Raw genomic sequence first — 8,877 nt, forward strand, 5'->3', positions numbered from 1 at the left:
GCCAAAGCCCAAGAAAGACTGTCGGATACCGCGTTGTTGAACAAAGAAGCACAACTTATGGACTTTTGAACTTTGATGGGGATTTAAAATTGCATTACATGCTTTGTGGACCTATTTGGCGACCAATTATATATATATTATTGTATTTGCGTGAGTAATACAGTTAACCCGAGCCGGTAGACAGATCTAATGGATGAGACTGTCGTTGTGAACTGGCGGTCGGAATCCCCAAAATAAACCTTGCCCCTAGAAAGGAAATTAAACTCCCCCCCCCCACGTTAAACCGGCGGTCAAAGATAACGTCGAAGAAAATCTCCAAGTGATCTGGGAGGAAAATTAAAAAAAAAGTTACCGGCGAAACCGATGCTTATCTAGTCGAATAGGCAAGCTTGCAGACACGAGGCTATGTCAATATGTTGTTAGTGTTGCTTTTCGTTTAAACCGAGCAGTAGTTGTATCTATTTAATACATTATGCGTAAAGCGCGGCATAGGCCTATATAGGTCGAACGAGTTGGTCAATCGAATCGAGCTGATGTTTTTAAAAACCAATAAACCGAACATTGTGCGACTGTGGGTCGTACCTGCGCTATGGGGATGTGTGTATGTACTCGTATGTGGGTGCAGGACGACAACATCATTACCACAGTTAAATTAGTATCAACACATTGTAAAATAGACGGAGGTAGCAATGCATAAGTGTTGTATAATATGTCGACCGGGGCAGGTCTCATCGACCGGCAGCACTAACAACGACCGGCGGCTTGCGTGGGCTCTGTCCGATGGTTTACGATGTGGTCCGGTCCGGTAGAGTAACATTCGTGGCGAAAAATTATCCTATTCGTACATTATGTTATGCACTCACAACCGGTATTCAATCTTACTCTTGGCTCATCCGTTGTAACCGTCCACCTGCTGGTCTAAACACACCTTGGCATACCATCAGACTCTGCGCAGCTCAGTTTGGACAGATCTAGATTTTCATTTTTAGTTTACCATTTAAGTTGAATGTAATAAACAAATTTAAAAGTTGATAAAAATTTGAATATTTTAAAACAACACAGTGTGTAAAGGGTCTCTTGAGAGCGGTTAAAGCAAACCCTGACAATGCTCCACCAAATGGTGCCTGCAGAAATGATAAATTCCTTATACTGTTTGATTGGCTACCGGAGTAGGAAATACTAAGCAACTGTATATGTAAACACGAACCGTACACCGAGGTGGTAAACATTTTTATACGTCTTATGTGTATAAGTACATGTTATGTGTTGTATTGAAGGAGCGGTCACACATGTAGTGTGTGGGAGGCAGTACTATGATATGTGCTGTGTGTGTGCATTTTTCTTATTCGCCGGGTCCAGCGACGAGGCTTTGAATACTATCAGTGTAGGCCATATTTATTATTATAAATATAGATACTTGTAGATAAAAATTAGAGTAGGTACTACTTCCGTCGCAAACAGATTTTCGTTTTGATTATTCTGACCTAATAGAGGAAGTCGACAGTTGTTGTTGTTGTTGTTGTGTGCAATATAACTTGTGGTGTATCCCCGTTATGGATACCTTAGTTACCTGAGTCTAACATGGTATGCTTCATATAAGACTGTCTTGGCCTTCCTCTTCCTGGTTTCCCTTCGATTATAGATGTTACCCATGCATTATTCCTGAGGCGGTGTCCTATCCATTTCTTTCTTCTCTCCCTGATTGTTGTCCATATGCCCTTCTCCATACTATTATAGGCATCTAATTTGTACATTTTAAACAATTTTCTAGTTGATTATGAACACAATACATTTTGCTTCTGCGATATTTTATACGACTTCCACCTGTTCATCTCATCAGCTCTTATGGAGTAACATAAGTGATTACTGATTTCACAATCATCTTCAGCAATTACATTGAATAAACCAAAATAATTCACTACTATTAAATTTGACCATTTTAATTTTGATACGCCTTTTTTGTTCAATTACACCCAAATTATTCGAGCGATTAAAATTAAATTCCAGTAATGCCTCGTACATATGATGCCATAAAAAACAATTATATATATATATATATATATATTTATTCCTCCATTAACATACACCGACATTTATTTGCCTTTCTGTTTTCGTTATATTAAACATTATTTTTAATAGTTTTTTATTTTATTATGAAAATATATGTCTGGTAATAAAAAAAATCTCGCATTAAGCGGTTAAACGCCTTAATATGGATTTTCAACGGTATAATTAATTTTTATGTAATTATTTGATGTTTTTCCTTTTTTTTTTTTTTATTGATCACACCATACATACTATTGTGAGTATTTTCATTTTGAACACTAAACGGATTATCTCAGAACCCGTGTTTGTGTATTTAACTATTATATAGGTAGGTACATAAAACAAAAACCCCTCATTATTACTTCTTCCAAAATAAACCCATATAAACACTGGTTTAGGTTTTATATGATTTTTACGATTTACCGTCGATTCAAAGACTATCCTTTAACCGTTGGGGTTTTGGTGGAAACTCACAGTTCTCACACACATACAGTTGAAGTGTGTTTAACACTAAAACAATGTTTGGCTAAAAACCTGTATAATTTTTTAAATACTCAGTTGCCACCACAAAGATCTAATCAAGACAATGCAATGCAATAGTACTAATAATGATGATGATAATAATAATACTGAGAGATGAGGGTCTCAGCCGATTAATAGACCACCTTGTAAAGTAAAATAAAATAAAAACCAGATTGTTTTGGGCGTGACTGTTGGCCGGTATAGTTGCTCTCTCATTGGATGGCTTATTACGACGGTTTAACGCTTAATATAGGCGCGTTTACACACATTTTCCAAAATCACATTTATATCCATATATTCATATATTTATATAATATATATATATACATATAAGGTACCCGCCACTGAATGTATTCATATGCAGTACACAAACAGGCACAAATAATATGATACACCTGTCTTATATTAGCTGATATTTTCTTACCACTGCGTTGTATAACACAATATCGTTTTTTTTTTTAAATAAAATATTCAAATTTTAATGGAAAAATGTATTTTTCCAAATGGCTGAGACCGAATTCACAAGAAGACAGGCCTCTTATTTTCCTGTGTACTTAAACAGATGTCTCATATCTTATGTATAGTGTTTTTTAGTTGAAATGAAGATTTCAAAGGTTCTGGAAAACTATTTCCTTTTTATCTATTTCCTTCCCCCCCCCCTCTCACACATTTCATGTTATTTTTCAAAGTTTTGTACCATTAAAACATTGACAAAACATTTATGGAAAATATTTTAAATACATAATACGTCGTCGCGACGTTTGAACTTCCAGGTAGGTATTGTGCTATTTAATTTCAATAATTTATAGTCTTCATTTCCACTGAATAAATACATTTACCATAATATTATGTAAACCGTTTACATGTAGGTATACAGCTTCTGCAACTCACATGGCGCGTACCTGCCTGTTATGCAGTGTCCACGCATTAAAAAAAATGAATTAATTTATCAAGTCCGCGTAAAACGATTTGCTTATTTTATTATAATATTACAACCTCAAGATAACATTTTAGATAAGATTTTTTTTTTTTAGAAAAAAAAAACGAACGAGATAAAATAAGAATAATAATATTGCTCTATCGACACAATATTTAACTTGTACGATTTATACAGTAAGTACCTACTGGAAAAATATATTATGTCTTTTCAAAGTCCAAGAGAAAAATTGGCACAAACATGTTCTCAAATCTGTGACAAATGGCGGTGATTACTTATTTAAGGCGATTATTCTAATTAGGACAATTAAAAATATTATAACTATAAATTAACAGCGTTTTTCTTTACACGAGTATGTGTTTTTATGACTTTTTATAACAATTAGAATATAACATAATATATATTAGTTGAAATCGAAGCACACCGCAAGTTTAAAGAAACAAACGGTGGACAAAATGAGAAAATGCAGATGTTGGGTGTATCATTAAAAGCTAATAATATAATCTAGTCTGTTGTATGAAAAAATGATGTAAACATCTAACAGAATTTGCTGGATTCGAAAATAGGTATGTAAGTGGTTATTTTTTGTCGGGAAAATTATTAAATCATATTAACCCTGTCGGCGAAAGAAACGCAGAAGGGTACTTTTTTTTTTTTTTTGTTAATGGAAACCCGAGAGCAAATGATGTTTGATGGCCCTTTGACATGGACTAATGGGCGACGACAGACAATGTGAAATTGTTCCAAATGAAAGACCCCCTTTATTTAGAGACACCATACTATATACACATATAACTTATAAGATACCGACAGCTAGCGTTACGGACGAGTAAGATAATTAAATAAATACACTCGCTGCGCTTTTATTTGGGACGATAGCCTCGCTCTCTATGGTCTGATCGGTCGGCGAGATATATTATAGTGGGTTTGCCGATTCTTAAAGTTCCTTAGAAGACAAAGTGTGTGTGTATACTTAACCCGTCCCTACGATGCCCGCCCCGTTTGGTTTTGGTTCTACAAATAGACGTCTGTCGCCAGCAATCTCTTCATCTCGGCTGCGACACAACACGGCGACCGTGTAAAATATAATAAATTACCAGCCCAGCGTAAAAATATATATCAAATAATATAATTAACCGGGAAACCAATTTTTTTGGTATATTTAAAAAGTTAATAAAACACAGGTATGTACAGGTAGGTACGTTACCGTTTTGAAAAGTCCAAGTCCAGTGTGGTGTAATTTAATCGCTGTACACTATTGTGTACCTACCCTATATTATAAGAGTGCATATTGTTGTTATTATTATTATTATTAAAAATTCAAAACACGACCTGTTTCGTATATAGGCGTACATAAAACGAAACGACGTTCAACAACTGGAGTTGTGCGTTTCAGCGTTATGATCATTTTCATGATTACTACATATTACTTAGGTATACCACTTGTATACTTACATACATACATACCTGCCTACTTGACCGAACCGCTACTAAAGTCATAATAACCGGTCATTCAATACACTATTCGAGTATATGTATAATTTTGTTTTTTTTTTGTTTTTGACGTCAACGGCTATAATTTATTTCAGTTCATATTTTGTGTTTAGGTGACTCCGGAGTACCTATAGTCAAAGCTTAATATAATATCCGTTATTATTATTGTAATTAGCAGATTCATGCGCAGGGCATTTTTCTGCCGTATAGAATTACAGGATTTTAAATATATATATATATATGTCTTACATATACCGTACACGAATACAAGATAGGTAGGTATGGGTACTTACTAATTTTCGACACCGGTCTCACCACACTGCTATCCGTTTAAACACTTTGGTCGAGTTTCCCCCGAAGATATGAAATCTGAAAGATAAAAACGTCCCACAGATCAACTAAACGGAAATTCGGAAGTAGAAAAATAATATACTCATCTCAGTCAGGCCAGAGTTTGCATGGGTCATTGCCCGTGTTTGCCAGGGTCTGTTTTTTTTTTTTAATTTTATACCAAAGAGCCAGACAACATTTTTTTTTTTAAATTGGCTGTACAAAACTCCTTCAATTCCTTTACGGGGAAGTGATATCCCTATTTATTAAGGAGTTGGGTATAGGCAATTTTTTGCAAAATCCTTATTTAAAGCTTAAATTGTAATATGTGTAATTATTAGATTAGTATTAAGAATTCTTTTTAGGCAGTTAATTTTATTTTCGGGCTATCGCAGCATCTTTGTCAGCGATTTTAAATATTTTTTTCATCTATACATAGTTTCCTAATTCCAAAAACAAGGCTCATAAAAGCACTTTTTCTATGTTTAGTCGGAAACCAATTTTCGATAGTCGGTTTGGAGATGGAACAATATGGCCTAAACAAAAGGCATTTTTTTCAATACGTTTAAATATTGTCGTAACGTGTTTTCTATTTATTAAAATTATCGGTTCAGGTTGAAAAAAAAATTGATTTATTTTTTATAATGACATTTGACGACGTTTAATTCAGCGACAAACATATTGTTATCACTTCTACAAAACTTAAAAGTAACACACGTGTAACATAATAACCATAAACTATTAATCTCTTTAGAAAAAAAATTGCTCAAAAAATTAGTAGCTCTTTTGTGTGTCTGTGTGCCCGCTTAAGACAATAGACTTAACTCAAGACTATAGACTTGACAAGTTATTGTAATTAAATATAATATGTATAATACCTTGGCACTATTTCTTTGTGCGTTTTTAAGACAATTTTTTACATTATGATCTTGATGTCGTTTGTAAGTTTTGTACGTCTTGTACACGGTGTTTGTTATATACCTTTGAACAGGTAGTTAAAATTAAACTGAACAAGAAACCATAAAAATAGTAATAATAAACATTTGCTCGACGCGTCAGGGTGTGTATATTAATATATATTATTAGCCGTTGTGTATCATCGACGCTAATAGTATAATGAATTCAGCGGTCTTATACTGCTGGTACTGGTTTTGTGAATATATTTATTAAAACACATACACACACTTCATATACAGGGTGGTACGATTTTTATGTATCCAAAGTCCACAGTGATTTTTTTATTTTTTTTTATTTAAATAATATAATAACCGGCAATTATCGCTGTTGAGAACGAGGCCCTCGAACCGTGGTCGAAAACCGAGAAAAGGAATTTAACTCATAAATATTCATGGCGACAATTGATGAGCATATTGTAATATACATATTATACATATATGTATATATATTGAATGTGCACACTGGACGACGACGGGTTCGATCGCCGTTCAGTTTTTTACGGTTGTACCTACTACAGGGGTAAGGGTACTCGTATATACATTATATATATATATACAACCGGATAGATCACTTTTTCAGATCAGTCCGAGAAAAGCGTTTTTAAAAACCTGTTTGAAAATGTTTTTGAAAAAAGTTGTAAAAAGAGTAGCAAAGTGCTTTAAACAAAATGTTTAAAACGTTTTAAGTTTACTATATAATTACATGTTTTATTTTATAATTTTCACAATACTTATATTAATATTTAATAATAGGTATATTGATATATAATATAATATATGTTTGTTATTTTAATTTATGTAATTTATTTGTATTTGTTGAAACATTGGAGAATTCAGATTTTAAGGTATAATATAATAATTATAATATCAAATATGTACTATTTGTATGTATGTATACATAAAACTAAAAAATGTGCCCAATGGTTCGCTCTGTAGTCTGTAGAGTCTGTCTCTAGAACTATTCACACGGAATTGGTGTTTACTTCTAAAGAGTAAATACTTAATTAAATAATCAACTAAAATTTAAAAAATAATCATCCGAAATTGGTAAGTATTTAGTAAATATGTAATGTATTTACAATTTCTACATAATTATATACTATACTAAATGAAATTAAAATTTGTTTAAAATATAACTTTTAAATTATATTAAAAACAGTTTAAAACATTAAACTGTTTATTTTGCAACTCTGCCTGAAGTAGTGTCACTGGACGCCCCCCTCACTCAAGTAGTCCAGCTTTGTAAGAACATTTTTAAAAAATTAGCCATTTTACTTATTGTGGACCTACATATCAATACAGATTGTAAATATTTCCAATAGAAAAAAAAAATTGAAAAAAAGGTACGTCCAAACGAATTTTATGCCACCCAGTTTTGAAAAAAGTTACTTTTCCGGTTTTCCCCTGCGTCCTCTTATTTTATAATAATATATAACTATATTAAGAATTTTCGGGGTTAGGTATTCTTAATTTCATACAATTAGCTTTTTCTAAACTATTTTTACTATATACCTACCATAGTAGTTATCATACCTCCTTCCAGTGCGAGAACTTTTTCAAGCATCCGAAAAATCAAAACTTACTTGAGAAATAAAATGATCAACACAAGACTCTCAGAATATATAATAGCTTTTTCAATAAAAAAAAACATTTCTAAAAATCCTAATATAGAAAACGTCATGCACAAATTTGGTGTTGCTCATCATAAAAACGCTTGTTTAAGAAAGTTGCCTTTTCATTTCGATATGTCACTTAAAATGTATTAAATTTATATTTTATATTTATCACTATATCACTGATAAATATTAAATTCATTCACTGTGATGAATCATTAAATTGCTTTTTTATTGACAGAAGTAAAACGAATGTGCTTGCCTCTCTAAAAAAATCACTTGACCTTTCCCGCCCCCCTAGGAAAATAGTTCTGTCACTGTGCCTCATCTTAATTAACAAGGAAAACAAGGTTTATAGAGGTTTATAGAGGTTATTTGAGTTACATCTTAATATTCACTTTGCCTTTCGAAAAATTGACAGCTTAAGATGTGCTTACAACACTTAACTCGTCTGCTTAAAGAAAATGTCACTTACACCACAGTGGCACATTTTTAACTCAACTCAGCCACTATTTTAACTAAATAAACGTTTTTCTTTTTTTTAAAGCTCTGCGAAGGAAGGTTCTACTCGTCCATTTACACTCCAAGCATAGGTTTTGGCCGAATGCCAATACTATAAGTCTAAGTTACCTGAAAATTCTGATTGTCCAGCTTTGCACATTAGTTTGGTATATATTTTTAATAGGTTTTTTTTAATATTGCTATGTTGTTATTTACATTAACGTTTTCCACAGAAACAAACGCCCCCCCAGTGCCACGTGGCATGGTTTTTTTTTTTTTTTGGGAACCGAGATATGATCAACCCCCGACGACCCCTCCCCATTGTAGCGCTCAGCCTCGATCTTGGCGGACATCTCAAGTCGTAAGTACCTCCAAGAGTGCCATTTCGGGTACCTCTACGCCGAGATGAATTTATATATATTTGTCTTTGGGTACCCGGAGTGAAATAATAAAGAAATAAATTATTTCGTATACACAT

Source organism: Adelges cooleyi, unplaced genomic scaffold (genome assembly GCF_023614345.1).
Source record: "Adelges cooleyi isolate 19-005CV unplaced genomic scaffold, UGA_ACOO_1.1 ACOO_flye_CR_arks_rails_tigmint_CR_PRNA_55, whole genome shotgun sequence".
NCBI lineage: Eukaryota > Metazoa > Arthropoda > Insecta > Hemiptera > Adelgidae > Adelges > Adelges cooleyi.